The sequence below is a fragment of the Oncorhynchus gorbuscha genome, unplaced genomic scaffold, assembly GCF_021184085.1.
Source record: "Oncorhynchus gorbuscha isolate QuinsamMale2020 ecotype Even-year unplaced genomic scaffold, OgorEven_v1.0 Un_scaffold_8:::fragment_4:::debris, whole genome shotgun sequence".
Classification (NCBI taxonomy): Eukaryota; Metazoa; Chordata; class Actinopteri; order Salmoniformes; family Salmonidae; genus Oncorhynchus; species Oncorhynchus gorbuscha.
Genome location: NW_025745588.1, coordinates 153,554 through 168,398, shown reverse-complemented (window position 1 = coordinate 168,398; position 14,845 = coordinate 153,554). Strand labels below are relative to the sequence as shown.

The 14,845-nt window shown below is 42.9% G+C and overlaps 16 non-coding genes across 16 annotated transcripts; all 16 read right to left on the bottom strand.

Annotated features, from left to right (window-relative positions):
* Positions 1–325: 325 nt before the first annotated feature.
* On the bottom strand, positions 326–397 carry trnap-ugg. The gene has a single exon. It is a non-coding gene; the product is annotated as a tRNA-Pro (tRNA).
* An 860-nt stretch (positions 398–1,257) lies between these two features.
* trnap-ugg lies at positions 1,258–1,329 on the bottom strand. Its single transcript has one exon. It is a non-coding gene; the product is annotated as a tRNA-Pro (tRNA).
* Positions 1,330–2,189: 860 nt separating this feature from the next.
* trnap-ugg lies at positions 2,190–2,261 on the bottom strand. The gene has a single exon. It is a non-coding gene; the product is annotated as a tRNA-Pro (tRNA).
* Positions 2,262–3,121: 860 nt separating this feature from the next.
* On the bottom strand, positions 3,122–3,193 carry trnap-ugg. Its single transcript has one exon. It is a non-coding gene; the product is annotated as a tRNA-Pro (tRNA).
* An 861-nt stretch (positions 3,194–4,054) lies between these two features.
* On the bottom strand, positions 4,055–4,126 carry trnap-ugg. Its single transcript has one exon. It is a non-coding gene; the product is annotated as a tRNA-Pro (tRNA).
* Positions 4,127–4,988: 862 nt separating this feature from the next.
* trnap-ugg lies at positions 4,989–5,060 on the bottom strand. Its single transcript has one exon. It is a non-coding gene; the product is annotated as a tRNA-Pro (tRNA).
* Positions 5,061–5,920: 860 nt separating this feature from the next.
* trnap-ugg lies at positions 5,921–5,992 on the bottom strand. The gene has a single exon. It is a non-coding gene; the product is annotated as a tRNA-Pro (tRNA).
* Positions 5,993–6,853: 861 nt separating this feature from the next.
* On the bottom strand, positions 6,854–6,925 carry trnap-ugg. The gene has a single exon. It is a non-coding gene; the product is annotated as a tRNA-Pro (tRNA).
* Positions 6,926–7,786: 861 nt separating this feature from the next.
* On the bottom strand, positions 7,787–7,858 carry trnap-ugg. Its single transcript has one exon. It is a non-coding gene; the product is annotated as a tRNA-Pro (tRNA).
* Positions 7,859–8,718: 860 nt separating this feature from the next.
* Positions 8,719–8,790, bottom strand: trnap-ugg. The gene has a single exon. It is a non-coding gene; the product is annotated as a tRNA-Pro (tRNA).
* An 858-nt stretch (positions 8,791–9,648) lies between these two features.
* On the bottom strand, positions 9,649–9,720 carry trnap-ugg. The gene has a single exon. It is a non-coding gene; the product is annotated as a tRNA-Pro (tRNA).
* An 859-nt stretch (positions 9,721–10,579) lies between these two features.
* Positions 10,580–10,651, bottom strand: trnap-ugg. Its single transcript has one exon. It is a non-coding gene; the product is annotated as a tRNA-Pro (tRNA).
* An 867-nt stretch (positions 10,652–11,518) lies between these two features.
* trnap-ugg lies at positions 11,519–11,590 on the bottom strand. The gene has a single exon. It is a non-coding gene; the product is annotated as a tRNA-Pro (tRNA).
* An 861-nt stretch (positions 11,591–12,451) lies between these two features.
* Positions 12,452–12,523, bottom strand: trnap-ugg. Its single transcript has one exon. It is a non-coding gene; the product is annotated as a tRNA-Pro (tRNA).
* Positions 12,524–13,385: 862 nt separating this feature from the next.
* Positions 13,386–13,457, bottom strand: trnap-ugg. Its single transcript has one exon. It is a non-coding gene; the product is annotated as a tRNA-Pro (tRNA).
* Positions 13,458–14,317: 860 nt separating this feature from the next.
* trnap-ugg lies at positions 14,318–14,389 on the bottom strand. Its single transcript has one exon. It is a non-coding gene; the product is annotated as a tRNA-Pro (tRNA).
* Positions 14,390–14,845: the final 456 nt, after the last annotated feature.

Genomic DNA, 14,845 nt, shown 5'->3' with positions numbered 1-14,845 from the left:
CCTACAACATAGCTTGACCATTCTATGGAAAGTGGAGACTCTCACAAACACAATGCTGTTCTCAGTTTTGCTCTACGACCCCCACAAGTGCCACGGGACTCGTCTGAAGGTAACCTATGTCCCAGTAAAATGACAGATTTGTTAACCAAGGAAGAAATTAATAAATGTTGTGCTATGCTGAATCCACTAGTGCAGAGCCCAATGGATTAGCAGTCCATTGCCTTAATCACTCATCCACCTGGTCCTGCACTCCTGTGGTGGCAGTCGCCCCTCCAACCAGTTGCCCAAGATCCGCCTGTCTCAGATTGTGAAAGGCTCTTCAAAAGGGCTCGTCCGGGATTTGAACCCGGGACCTCTCGCACCCAAAGCGAGAATCATACCCCTAGACCAACGAGCCATTTATTTCAAGACATTGTTTTGCAGTCGCTAGCAATGACGGTGAAGACATGGATTGACGGGTCGATGTTGCCAGGCCACAGTGAATCACGTGAGTGTTGGTGGTATACTTGTGAGCATAGCTCTCTTCCAAGCAGTTGACCAGGTTTCAGTTCAAATACTCTGTAATTCTTCTGCTGAGTTTTCAGATTCAATCTTCATTAGCTGTAACAGCAAGAAACAAATTAAGAAAGAGAGAAATGTAGATTTTGACAATGAAAAAGTAGACATCAAAATCAATTGGAACTCATTTCATTTGATCCGATTGACGCACCGGTATGTGAATAAAATAAAAAAAACATTGGAATCTATCAGTATTAAACTAGAAATGTATCGTATTTTGCACTGGATGCTTCTCAATCCTACCATAACTGCTGATGTCACACCTCTGCATCTTTGGTGAAATGTGGCAGAGCGAGAGCAATATTTGTCAAAACATGACACATCCCTAAAATCTGTCTTCTCATACAAATGTCTGTAGATTCCGAACGGTTTGACCTACAACATAGCTTGACCATTCTATGGAAAGTGGAGACTCTCACAAACACAATGCTGTTCTCAGTTTTGCTCTACGACCCCCACAAGTGCCACGGGACTCGTCTGAAGGTAACCTATGTCCCAGTAAAATGACAGATTTGTTAACCAAGGAAGAAATTAATAAATGTTGTGCTATGCTGAATCCACTAGTGCAGAGCCCAATGGATTAGCAGTCCATTGCCTTAATCACTCATCCACCTGGTCCTGCACTCCTGTGGTGGCAGTCGCCCCTCCAACCAGTTGCCCAAGATCCGCCTGTCTCAGATTGTGAAAGGCTCTTCAAAAGGGCTCGTCCGGGATTTGAACCCGGGACCTCTCGCACCCAAAGCGAGAATCATACCCCTAGACCAACGAGCCATTTATTTCAAGACATTGTTTTGCAGTCGCTAGCAATGACGGTGAAGACATGGATTGACGGGTCGATGTTGCCAGGCCACAGTGAATCACGTGAGTGTTGGTGGTATACTTGTGAGCATAGCTCTCTTCCAAGCAGTTGACCAGGTTTCAGTTCAAATACTCTGTAATTCTTCTGCTGAGTTTTCAGATTCAATCTTCATTAGCTGTAACAGCAAGAAACAAATTAAGAAAGAGAGAAATGTAGATTTTGACAATGAAAAAGTAGACATCAAAATCAATTGGAACTCATTTCATTTGATCCGATTGACGCACCGGTATGTGAATAAAATAAAAAAAACATTGGAATCTATCAGTATTAAACTAGAAATGTATCGTATTTTGCACTGGATGCTTCTCAATCCTACCATAACTGCTGATGTCACACCTCTGCATCTTTGGTGAAATGTGGCAGAGCGAGAGCAATATTTGTCAAAACATGACACATCCCTAAAATCTGTCTTCTCATACAAATGTCTGTAGATTCCGAACGGTTTGACCTACAACATAGCTTGACCATTCTATGGAAAGTGGAGACTCTCACAAACACAATGCTGTTCTCAGTTTTGCTCTACGACCCCCACAAGTGCCACGGGACTCGTCTGAAGGTAACCTATGTCCCAGTAAAATGACAGATTTGTTAACCAAGGAAGAAATTAATAAATGTTGTGCTATGCTGAATCCACTAGTGCAGAGCCCAATGGATTAGCAGTCCATTGCCTTAATCACTCATCCACCTGGTCCTGCACTCCTGTGGTGGCAGTCGCCCCTCCAACCAGTTGCCCAAGATCCGCCTGTCTCAGATTGTGAAAGGCTCTTCAAAAGGGCTCGTCCGGGATTTGAACCCGGGACCTCTCGCACCCAAAGCGAGAATCATACCCCTAGACCAACGAGCCATTTATTTCAAGACATTGTTTTGCAGTCGCTAGCAATGACGGTGAAGACATGGATTGACGGGTCGATGTTGCCAGGCCACAGTGAATCACGTGAGTGTTGGTGGTATACTTGTGAGCATAGCTCTCTTCCAAGCAGTTGACCAGGTTTCAGTTCAAATACTCTGTAATTCTTCTGCTGAGTTTTTCAGATTCAATCTTCATTAGCTGTAACAGCAAGAAACAAATTAAGAAAGAGAGAAATGTAGATTTTGACAATGAAAAAGTAGACATCAAAATCAATTGGAACTCATTTCATTTGATCCGATTGACGCACCGGTATGTGAATAAAATAAAAAAAACATTGGAATCTATCAGTATTAAACTAGAAATGTATCGTATTTTGCACTGGATGCTTCTCAATCCTACCATAACTGCTGATGTCACACCTCTGCATCTTTGGTGAAATGTGGCAGAGCGAGAGCAATATTTGTCAAAACATGACACATCCTAAAATCTGTCTTCCCATACAAATGTCTGTAGATTCCGAACGGGTTGACCTACAACATAGCTTGACCATTCTATGGAAAGTGGAGACTCTCACAAACACAATGCTGTTCTCAGTTTTGCTCTACGACCCCCACAAGTGCCACGGGACTCGTCTGAAGGTAACCTATGTCCCAGTAAAATGACAGATTTGTTAACCAAGGAAGAAATTAATAAATGTTGTGCTATGCTGAATCCACTAGTGCAGAGCCCAATGGATTAGCAGTCCATTGCCTTAATCACTCATCCACCTGGTCCTGCACTCCTGTGGTGGCAGTCGCCCCTCCAACCAGTTGCCCAAGATCCGCCTGTCTCAGATTGTGAAAGGCTCTTCAAAAGGGCTCGTCCGGGATTTGAACCCGGGACCTCTCGCACCCAAAGCGAGAATCATACCCCTAGACCAACGAGCCATTTATTTCAAGACATTGTTTTGCAGTCGCTAGCAATGACGGTGAAGACATGGATTGACGGGTCGATGTTGCCAGGCCACAGTGAATCACGTGAGTGTTGGTGGTATACTTGTGAGCATAGCTCTCTTCCAAGCAGTTGACCAGGTTTCAGTTCAAATACTCTGTAATTCTTCTGCTGAGTTTTTCAGATTCAATCTTCATTAGCTGTAACAGCAAGAAACAAATTAAGAAAGAGAGAAATGTAGATTTTGACAATGAAAAAGTAGACATCAAAATCAATTGGAACTCATTTCATTTGATCCGATTGACGCACCGGTATGTGAATAAAATAAAAAAAACATTGGAATCTATCAGTATTAAACTAGAAATGTATCGTATTTTGCACTGGATGCTTCTCAATCCTACCATAACTGCTGATGTCACACCTCTGCATCTTTGGTGAAATGTGGCAGAGCGAGAGCAATATTTGTCAAAACATGACACATCCCTAAAATCTGTCTTCTCATACAAATGTCTGTAGATTCCGAACGGTTTGACCTACAACATAGCTTGACCATTCTATGGAAAGTGGAGACTCTCACAAACACAATGCTGTTCTCAGTTTTGCTCTACGACCCCCACAAGTGCCACGGGACTCGTCTGAAGGTAACCTATGTCCCAGTAAAATGACAGATTTGTTAACCAAGGAAGAAATTAATAAATGTTGTGCGATGCTGAATCCACTAGTGCAGAGCCCAATGGATTAGCAGTCCATTGCCTTAATCACTCATCCACCTGGTCCTGCACTCCTGTGGTGGCAGTCGCCCCTCCAACCAGTTGCCCAAGATCCGCCTGTCTCAGATTGTGAAAGGCTCTTCAAAAGGGCTCGTCCGGGATTTGAACCCGGGACCTCTCGCACCCAAAGCGAGAATCATACCCCTAGACCAACGAGCCATTTATTTCAAGACATTGTTTTGCAGTCGCTAGCAATGACGGTGAAGACATGGATTGACGGGTCGATGTTGCCAGGCCACAGTGAATCACGTGAGTGTTGGTGGTATACTTGTGAGCATAGCTCTCTTCCAAGCAGTTGACCAGGTTTCAGTTCAAATACTCTGTAATTTCTTCTGCTGAGTTTTTCAGATTCAATCTTCATTAGCTGTAACAGCAAGAAACAAATTAAGAAAGAGAGAAATGTAGATTTTGACAATGAAAAAGTAGACATCAAAATCAATTGGAACTCATTTCATTTGATCCGATTGACGCACCGGTATGTGAATAAAATAAAAAAAACATTGGAATCTATCAGTATTAAACTAGAAATGTATCGTATTTTGCACTGGATGCTTCTCAATCCTACCATAACTGCTGATGTCACACCTCTGCATCTTTGGTGAAATGTGGCAGAGCGAGAGCAATATTTGTCAAAACATGACACATCCCTAAAATCTGTCTTCTCATACAAATGTCTGTAGATTCCGAACGGTTTGACCTACAACATAGCTTGACCATTCTATGGAAAGTGGAGACTCTCACAAACACAATGCTGTTCTCAGTTTTGCTCTACGACCCCCACAAGTGCCACGGGACTCGTCTGAAGGTAACCTATGTCCCAGTAAAATGACAGATTTGTTAACCAAGGAAGAAATTAATAAATGTTGTGCTATGCTGAATCCACTAGTGCAGAGCCCAATGGATTAGCAGTCCATTGCCTTAATCACTCATCCACCTGGTCCTGCACTCCTGTGGTGGCAGTCGCCCCTCCAACCAGTTGCCCAAGATCCGCCTGTCTCAGATTGTGAAAGGCTCTTCAAAAGGGCTCGTCCGGGATTTGAACCCGGGACCTCTCGCACCCAAAGCGAGAATCATACCCCTAGACCAACGAGCCATTTATTTCAAGACATTGTTTTGCAGTCGCTAGCAATGACGGTGAAGACATGGATTGACGGGTCGATGTTGCCAGGCCACAGTGAATCACGTGAGTGTTGGTGGTATACTTGTGAGCATAGCTCTCTTCCAAGCAGTTGACCAGGTTTCAGTTCAAATACTCTGTAATTCTTCTGCTGAGTTTTTCAGATTCAATCTTCATTAGCTGTAACAGCAAGAAACAAATTAAGAAAGAGAGAAATGTAGATTTTGACAATGAAAAAGTAGACATCAAAATCAATTGGAACTCATTTCATTTGATCCGATTGACGCACCGGTATGTGAATAAAATAAAAAAAACATTGGAATCTATCAGTATTAAACTAGAAATGTATCGTATTTTGCACTGGATGCTTCTCAATCCTACCATAACTGCTGATGTCACACCTCTGCATCTTTGGTGAAATGTGGCAGAGCGAGAGCAATATTTGTCAAAACATGACACATCCCTAAAATCTGTCTTCTCATACAAATGTCTGTAGATTCCGAACGGTTTGACCTACAACATAGCTTGACCATTCTATGGAAAGTGGAGACTCTCACAAACACAATGCTGTTCTCAGTTTTGCTCTACGACCCCCACAAGTGCCACGGGACTCGTCTGAAGGTAACCTATGTCCCAGTAAAATGACAGATTTTTAACCAAGGAAGAAATTAATAAATGTTGTGCTATGCTGAATCCACTAGTGCAGAGCCCAATGGATTAGCAGTCCATTGCCTTAATCACTCATCCACCTGGTCCTGCACTCCTGTGGTGGCAGTCGCCCCTCCAACCAGTTGCCCAAGATCCGCCTGTCTCAGATTGTGAAAGGCTCTTCAAAAGGGCTCGTCCGGGATTTGAACCCGGGACCTCTCGCACCCAAAGCGAGAATCATACCCCTAGACCAACGAGCCATTTATTTCAAGACATTGTTTTGCAGTCGCTAGCAATGACGGTGAAGACATGGATTGACGGGTCGATGTTGCCAGGCCACAGTGAATCACGTGAGTGTTGGTGGTATACTTGTGAGCATAGCTCTCTTCCAAGCAGTTGACCAGGTTTCAGTTCAAATACTCTGTAATTCTTCTGCTGAGTTTTTCAGATTCAATCTTCATTAGCTGTAACAGCAAGAAACAAATTAAGAAAGAGAGAAATGTAGATTTTGACAATGAAAAAGTAGACATCAAAATCAATTGGAACTCATTTCATTTGATCCGATTGACGCACCGGTATGTGAATAAAATAAAAAAAACATTGGAATCTATCAGTATTAAACTAGAAATGTATCGTATTTTGCACTGGATGCTTCTCAATCCTACCATAACTGCTGATGTCACACCTCTGCATCTTTGGTGAAATGTGGCAGAGCGAGAGCAATATTTGTCAAAACATGACACATCCCTAAAATCTGTCTTCTCATACAAATGTCTGTAGATTCCGAACGGTTTGACCTACAACATAGCTTGACCATTCTATGGAAAGTGGAGACTCTCACAAACACAATGCTGTTCTCAGTTTTGCTCTACGACCCCCACAAGTGCCACGGGACTCGTCTGAAGGTAACCTATGTCCCAGTAAAATGACAGATTTTTAACCAAGGAAGAAATTAATAAATGTTGTGCTATGCTGAATCCACTAGTGCAGAGCCCAATGGATTAGCAGTCCATTGCCTTAATCACTCATCCACCTGGTCCTGCACTCCTGTGGTGGCAGTCGGCCCCTCCAACCAGTTGCCCAAGATCCGCCTGTCTCAGATTGTGAAAGGCTCTTCAAAAGGGCTCGTCCGGGATTTGAACCCGGGACCTCTCGCACCCAAAGCGAGAATCATACCCCTAGACCAACGAGCCATTTATTTCAAGACATTGTTTTGCAGTCGCTAGCAATGACGGTGAAGACATGGATTGACGGGTCGATGTTGCCAGGCCACAGTGAATCACGTGAGTGTTGGTGGTATACTTGTGAGCATAGCTCTCTTCCAAGCAGTTGACCAGGTTTCAGTTCAAATACTCTGTAATTCTTCTGCTGAGTTTTTCAGATTCAATCTTCATTAGCTGTAACAGCAAGAAACAAATTAAGAAAGAGAGAAATGTAGATTTTGACAATGAAAAAGTAGACATCAAAATCAATTGGAACTCATTTCATTTGATCCGATTGACGCACCGGTATGTGAATAAAATAAAAAAAACATTGGAATCTATCAGTATTAAACTAGAAATGTATCGTATTTTGCACTGGATGCTTCTCAATCCTACCATAACTGCTGATGTCACACCTCTGCATCTTTGGTGAAATGTGGCAGAGCGAGAGCAATATTTGTCAAAACATGACACATCCCTAAAATCTGTCTTCTCATACAAATGTCTGTAGATTCCGAACGGTTTGACCTACAACATAGCTTGACCATTCTATGGAAAGTGGAGACTCTCACAAACACAATGCTGTTCTCAGTTTTGCTCTACGACCCCCACAAGTGCCACGGGACTCGTCTGAAGGTAACCTATGTCCCAGTAAAATGACAGATTTTTTAACCAAGGAAGAAATTAATAAATGTTGTGCTATGCTGAATCCACTAGTGCAGAGCCCAATGGATTAGCAGTCCATTGCCTTAATCACTCATCCACCTGGTCCTGCACTCCTGTGGTGGCAGTCGCCCCTCCAACCAGTTGCCCAAGATCCGCCTGTCTCAGATTGTGAAAGGCTCTTCAAAAGGGCTCGTCCGGGATTTGAACCCGGGACCTCTCGCACCCAAAGCGAGAATCATACCCCTAGACCAACGAGCCATTTATTTCAAGACATTGTTTTGCAGTCGCTAGCAATGACGGTGAAGACATGGATTGACGGGTCGATGTTGCCAGGCCACAGTGAATCACGTGAGTGTTGGTGGTATACTTGTGAGCATAGCTCTCTTCCAAGCAGTTGACCAGGTTTCAGTTCAAATACTCTGTAATTCTTCTGCTGAGTTTTTCAGATTCAATCTTCATTAGCTGTAACAGCAAGAAACAAATTAAGAAAGAGAGAAATGTAGATTTTGACAATGAAAAAGTAGACATCAAAATCAATTGGAACTCATTTCATTTGATCCGATTGACGCACCGGTATGTGAATAAAATAAAAAAAACATTGGAATCTATCAGTATTAAACTAGAAATGTATCGTATTTTGCACTGGATGCTTCTCAATCCTACCATAACTGCTGATGTCACACCTCTGCATCTTTGGTGAAATGTGGCAGAGCGAGAGCAATATTTGTCAAAACATGACACATCCCTAAAATCTGTCTTCTCATACAAATGTCTGTAGATTCCGAACGGTTTGACCTACAACATAGCTTGACCATTCTATGGAAAGTGGAGACTCTCACAAACACAATGCTGTTCTCAGTTTTGCTCTACGACCCCCACAAGTGCCACGGGACTCGTCTGAAGGTAACCTATGTCCCAGTAAAATGACAGATTTTTAACCAAGGAAGAAATTAATAAATGTTGTGCTATGCTGAATCCACTAGTGCAGAGCCCAATGGATTAGCAGTCCATTGCCTTAATCACTCATCCACCTGGTCCTGCACTCCTGTGGTGGCAGTCGCCCCTCCAACCAGTTGCCCAAGATCCGCCTGTCTCAGATTGTGAAAGGCTCTTCAAAAGGGCTCGTCCGGGATTTGAACCCGGGACCTCTCGCACCCAAAGCGAGAATCATACCCCTAGACCAACGAGCCATATTTCAAGACATTGTTTTGCAGTCGCTAGCAATGACGGTGAAGACATGGATTGACGGGTCGATGTTGCCAGGCCACAGTGAATCACGTGAGTGTTGGTGGTATACTTGTGAGCATAGCTCTCTTCCAAGCAGTTGACCAGGTTTCAGTTCAAATACTCTGTAATTCTTCTGCTGAGTTTTTCAGATTCAATCTTCATTAGCTGTAACAGCAAGAAACAAATTAAGAAAGAGAGAAATGTAGATTTTGACAATGAAAAAGTAGACATCAAAATCAATTGGAACTCATTTCATTTGATCCGATTGACGCACCGGTATGTGAATAAAATAAAAAAAACATTGGAATCTATCAGTATTAAACTAGAAATGTATCGTATTTTGCACTGGATGCTTCTCAATCCTACCATAACTGCTGATGTCACACCTCTGCATCTTTGGTGAAATGTGGCAGAGCGAGAGCAATATTTGTCAAAACATGACACATCCCTAAAATCTGTCTTCTCATACAAATGTCTGTAGATTCCGAACGGTTTGACCTACAACATAGCTTGACCATTCTATGGAAAGTGGAGACTCTCACAAACACAATGCTGTTCTCAGTTTTGCTCTACGACCCCCACAAGTGCCACGGGACTCGTCTGAAGGTAACCTATGTCCCAGTAAAATGACAGATTTTTAACCAAGGAAGAAATTAATAAATGTTGTGCTATGCTGAATCCACTAGTGCAGAGCCCAATGGATTAGCAGTCCATTGCCTTAATCACTCATCCACCTGGTCCTGCACTCCTGTGGTGGCAGTCGCCCCTCCAACCAGTTGCCCAAGATCCGCCTGTCTCAGATTGTGAAAGGCTCTTCAAAAGGGCTCGTCCGGGATTTGAACCCGGGACCTCTCGCACCCAAAGCGAGAATCATACCCCTAGACCAACGAGCCATTTATTTCAAGACATTGTTTTGCAGTCGCTAGCAATGACGGTGAAGACATGGATTGACGGGTCGATGTTGCCAGGCCACAGTGAATCACGTGAGTGTTGGTGGTATACTTGTGAGCATAGCTCTCTTCCAAGCAGTTGACCAGGTTTCAGTTCAAATACTCTGTAATTCTCTGCTGAGTTTTTCAGATTCAATCTTCATTAGCTGTAACAGCAAGAAACAAATTAAGAAAGAGAAAATGTAGATTTTGACAATGAAAAAGTAGACATCAAAATCAATTGGAACTCATTTCATTTGATCCGATTGACGCACCGGTATGTGAATAAAATAAAAAAAACATTGGAATCTATCAGTATTAAACTAGAAATGTATCGTATTTTGCACTGGATGCTTCTCAATCCTACCATAACTGCTGATGTCACACCTCTGCATCTTTGGTGAAATGTGGCAGAGCGAGAGCAATATTTGTCAAAACATGACACATCCCTAAAATCTGTCTTCTCATACAAATGTCTGTAGATTCCGAACGGTTTGACCTACAACATAGCTTGACCATTCTATGGAAAGTGGAGACTCTCACAAACACAATGCTGTTCTCAGTTTTGCTCTACGACCCCCACAAGTGCCACGGGACTCGTCTGAAGGTAACCTATGTCCCAGTAAAATGACAGATTTTTTAACCAAGGAAGAAATTAATAAATGTTGTGCTATGCTGAATCCACTAGTGCAGAGCCCAATGGATTAGCAGTCCATTGCCTTAATCACTCATCCACCTGGTCCTGCACTCCTGTGGTGGCAGTCGCCCCTCCAACCAGTTGCCCAAGATCCGCCTGTCTCAGATTGTGAAAGGCTCTTCAAAAGGGCTCGTCCGGGATTTGAACCCGGGACCTCTCGCACCCAAAGCGAGAATCATACCCCTAGACCAACGAGCCATTTATTTCAAGACATTGTTTTGCAGTCGCTAGCAATGACGGTGAAGACATGGATTGACGGGTCGATGTTGCCAGGCCACAGTGAATCACGTGAGTGTTGGTGGTATACTTGTGAGCATAGCTCTCTTCCAAGCAGCAGTTGACCAGGTTTCAGTTCAAATACTCTGTAATTCTTCTGCTGAGTTTTTCAGATTCAATCTTCATTAGCTGTAACAGCAAGAAACAAATTAAGAAAGAGAGAAATGTAGATTTTGACAATGAAAAAGTAGACATCAAAATCAATTGGAACTCATTTCATTTGATCCGATTGACGCACCGGTATGTGAATAAAATAAAAAAAACATTGGAATCTATCAGTATTAAACTAGAAATGTATCGTATTTTGCACTGGATGCTTCTCAATCCTACCATAACTGCTGATGTCACACCTCTGCATCTTTGGTGAAATGTGGCAGAGCGAGAGCAATATTTGTCAAAACATGACACATCCCTAAAATCTGTCTTCTCATACAAATGTCTGTAGATTCCGAACGGTTTGACCTACAACATAGCTTGACCATTCTATGGAAAGTGGAGACTCTCACAAACACAATGCTGTTCTCAGTTTTGCTCTACGACCCCCACAAGTGCCACGGGACTCGTCGTCTGAAGGTAACCTATGTCCCAGTAAAATGACAGATTTTTTAACCAAGGAAGAAATTAATAAATGTTGTGCTATGCTGAATCCACTAGTGCAGAGCCCAATGGATTAGCAGTCCATTGCCTTAATCACTCATCCACCTGGTCCTGCACTCCTGTGGTGGCAGTCGCCCCTCCAACCAGTTGCCCAAGATCCGCCTGTCTCAGATTGTGAAAGGCTCTTCAAAAGGGCTCGTCCGGGATTTGAACCCGGGACCTCTCGCACCCAAAGCGAGAATCATACCCCTAGACCAACGAGCCATTTATTTCAAGACATTGTTTTGCAGTCGCTAGCAATGACGGTGAAGACATGGATTGACGGGTCGATGTTGCCAGGCCACAGTGAATCACGTGAGTGTTGGTGGTATACTTGTGAGCATAGCTCTCTTCCAAGCAGTTGACCAGGTTTCAGTTCAAATACTCTGTAATTCTTCTGCTGAGTTTTTCAGATTCAATCTTCATTAGCTGTAACAGCAAGAAACAAATTAAGAAAGAGAGAAATGTAGATTTTGACAATGAAAAAGTAGACATCAAAATCAATTGGAACTCATTTCATTTGATCCGATTGACGCACCGGTATGTGAATAAAATAAAAAAAACATTGGAATCTATCAGTATTAAACTAGAAATGTATCGTATTTTGCACTGGATGCTTCTCAATCCTACCATAACTGCTGATGTCACACCTCTGCATCTTTGGTGAAATGTGGCAGAGCGAGAGCAATATTTGTCAAAACATGACACATCCCTAAAATCTGTCTTCTCATACAAATGTCTGTAGCTTCCGAACGGTTTGACCTACAACATAGCTTGACCATTCTATGGAAAGTGGAGACTCTCACAAACACAATGCTGTTCTCAGTTTTGCTCTACGACCCCCACAAGTGCCACGGGACTCGTCTGAAGGTAACCTATGTCCCAGTAAAATGACAGATTTTTTAACCAAGGAAGAAATTAATAAATGTTGTGCTATGCTGAATCCACTAGTGCAGAGCCCAATGGATTAGCAGTCCATTGCCTTAATCACTCATCCACCTGGTCCTGCACTCCTGTGGTGGCAGTCGCCCCTCCAACCAGTTGCCCAAGATCCGCCTGTCTCAGATTGTGAAAGGCTCTTCAAAAGGGCTCGTCCGGGATTTGAACCCGGGACCTCTCGCACCCAAAGCGAGAATCATACCCCTAGACCAACGAGCCATTTATTTCAAGACATTGTTTTGCAGTCGCTAGCAATGACGGTGAAGACATGGATTGACGGGTCGATGTTGCCAGGCCACAGTGAATCACGTGAGTGTTGGTGGTATACTTGTGAGCATAGCTCTCTTCCAAGCAGTTGACCAGGTTTCAGTTCAAATACTCTGTAATTCTTCTGCTGAGTTTTTCAGATTCAATCTTCATTAGCTGTAACAGCAAGAAACAAATTAAGAAAGAGAGAAATGTAGATTTTGACAATGAAAAAGTAGACATCAAAATCAATTGGAACTCATTTCATTTGATCCGATTGACGCACCGGTATGTGAATAAAATAAAAAAAACATTGGAATCTATCAGTATTAAACTAGAAATGTATCGTATTTTGCACTGGATGCTTCTCAATCCTACCATAACTGCTGATGTCACACCTCTGCATCTTTGGTGAAATGTGGCAGAGCGAGAGCAATATTTGTCAAAACATGACACATCCCTAAAATCTGTCTTCTCATACAAATGTCTGTAGATTCCGAACGGTTTGACCTACAACATAGCTTGACCATTCTATGGAAAGTGGAGACTCTCACAAACACAATGCTGTTCTCAGTTTTGCTCTACGACCCCCACAAGTGCCACGGGACTCGTCTGAAGGTAACCTATGTCCCAGTAAAATGACAGATTTTTTAACCAAGGAAGAAATTAATAAATGTTGTGCTATGCTGAATCCACTAGTGCAGAGCCCAATGGATTAGCAGTCCATTGCCTTAATCACTCATCCACCCTGGTCCTGCACTCCTGTGGTGGCAGTCGCCCCTCCAACCAGTTGCCCAAGATCCGCCTGTCTCAGATTGTGAAAGGCTCTTCAAAAGGGCTCGTCCGGGATTTGAACCCGGGACCTCTCGCACCCAAAGCGAGAATCATACCCCTAGACCAACGAGCCATTTATTTCAAGACATTGTTTTGCAGTCGCTAGCAATGACGGTGAAGACATGGATTGACGGGTCGATGTTGCCAGGCCACAGTGAATCACGTGAGTGTTGGTGGTATACTTGTGAGCATAGCTCTCTTCCAAGCAGTTGACCAGGTTTCAGTTCAAATACTCTGTAATTCTTCTGCTGAGTTTTTCAGATTCAATCTTCATTAGCTGTAACAGCAAGAAACAAATTAAGAAAGAGTAAAATGTAGATTTTGACAATGAAAAAGTAGACATCAAAATCAATTGGAACTCATTTCATTTGATCCGATTGACGCACCGGTATGTGAATAAAATAAAAAAAATTTGGAATCTATCAGTATTAAACTAGAAATGTATCGTATTTTGCACTGGATGCTTCTCAATCCTACCATAACTGCTGATGTCACACCTCTGCATCTTTGGTGAAATGTGGCAGAGCGAGAGCAATATTTGTCAAAACATGACACATCCCTAAAATCTGTCTTCTCATACAAATGTCTGTAGATTCCGAACGGTTTGACCTACAACATAGCTTGACCATTCTATGGAAAGTGGAGACTCTCACAAACACAATGCTGTTCTCAGTTTTGCTCTACGACCCCCACAAGTGCCACGGGACTCGTCTGAAGGTAACCTATGTCCCAGTAAAATGACAGATTTGTTAACCAAGGAAGAAATTAATAAATGTTGTGCTATGCTGAATCCACTAGTGCAGAGCCCAATGGATTAGCAGTCCATTGCCTTAATCACTCATCCACCTGGTCCTGCACTCCTGTGGTGGCAGTCGCCCCTCCAACCAGTTGCCCAAGATCCGCCTGTCTCAGATTGTGAAAGGCTCTTCAAAAGGGCTCGTCCGGGATTTGAACCCGGGACCTCTCGCACCCAAAGCGAGAATCATACCCCTAGACCAACGAGCCATTTATTTCAAGACATTGTTTTGCAGTCGCTAGCAATGACGGTGAAGACATGGATTGACGGGTCGATGTTGCCAGGCCACAGTGAATCACGTGAGTGTTGGTGGTATACTTGTGAGCATAGCTCTCTTCCAAGCAGTTGACCAGGTTTCAGTTCAAATACTCTGTAATTCTTCTGCTGAGTTTTTCAGATTCAATCTTCATTAGCTGTAACAGCAAGAAACAAATTAAGAAAGAGAGAAATGTAGATTTTGACAATGAAAAAGTAGACATCAAAATCAATTGGAACTCATTTCATTTGATCCGATTGACGCACCGGTATGTGAATAAAATAAAAAAAACATTGGAATCTATCAGTATTAAACTAGAAATGTATCGTATTTTGCACTGGATGCTTCTCAATCCTACCATAACTGCTGATGTCACACCTCTGCATCTTTGGTGAAATGTGGCAGAGCG